Raw genomic sequence first — 1,201 nt, 5'->3', positions numbered from 1 at the left:
CTCTGTTTTTGTTTTTAAAACAGACTCTGTGCCCAATTTGGGGCTTGAACTCATGACCAGGAAGATCAAGACTCACATACTCTACTGACCCAGCTAGGCTTCCCTATGCACACATGAGTTTTTTTGTTTGTTTTTGTTTTTATTTTTTTGAGAGAGAGAGAGAGAGATCGATCTCGAGCATGGGAGAGGGCCAAAAGGAGAGAGAAAGAATGAGAATTCCAAGCAGGCCTCACACTCAGTGCAGAGCCCAAGTGCCTCCACCGTGACCCTGGGATCATGACCTGAGCAAAAATCAAGAGTTGGATGCTTAATCAACTGAGCCACCCAGGTGCCCCAACACACATGAGTTTTAATGTGAGCTCAACATGGTGTAATTTAGGATTCTGCCTTTTCATGTAATGTATTGCAAACAAATTCTTCCTAAAATGTGGTGGCGTTACACATCAGATATGAGGATCCACTTCTGTGATTTTTCCACATTCAGTCCGTTGCAAAGATTGTGCTTATTGGTATGAGGCAGATGTTGCCCTTGGCAGTGCTCTTGTGTTGCTTGGGCAGTGTAGGCTTTTGAAACCCAAAGTTTAGTGGGAGAAGATGTAGTTTGAGATGGCCTGCTGTATGGAGGTGGCCTGCTTAAGTGCCCCAAGAGCTCAGAGTGGCTACATATCATCTCCATCAGAATCACTGCAGGCCCCTAAAGATAAATTTTCTTCATCTAGAAAATGACCACCATGAACGAACATGAGTGGTGGAGGGGAAGAGAAAAGAAGAGAAACACAATCCCAAGCAGGCTCTGCACTAACAGTGTGGAGTCCAAGTCGGGACTTGAACTTTGGAGCATTTAACCAACTGAGCCACCTAGGTGCCTCCATTTATCTGGTTTAGTGGCTACATTTTTGTCTTCCTTCAGTAGACTAGAGGCTTCATGTGGACAGGAACTATGTCTCTTTTGGTCTTGACTGTTTTTCTAAATAGTCTCTTAGCAGATACTTGTTGGATGCGTTAGCAAATGATTGAATTTAACCTGGAGAGCAGTTGTTTTTTTGGAGTTTTGAGAGGTGCCCCTTACAGGAGTCCTTGGTAAGCAGTGTTGAGTGGGAGTCTCCTGGCAGTCCTGGAACTACAGGATGCTGCATAATAGAGAAGAGGGAACCAGTGGAGGGCACACCTGTGTTAGGATGAGAGCAGGCATGAAAGAAGA

This window comes from Suricata suricatta, chromosome 12 (genome assembly GCF_006229205.1).
Source record: "Suricata suricatta isolate VVHF042 chromosome 12, meerkat_22Aug2017_6uvM2_HiC, whole genome shotgun sequence".
NCBI lineage: Eukaryota > Metazoa > Chordata > Mammalia > Carnivora > Herpestidae > Suricata > Suricata suricatta.
The sequence above is the reverse complement of the archived record's forward strand: the minus strand, read 5'-3'. Positions refer to the sequence as shown.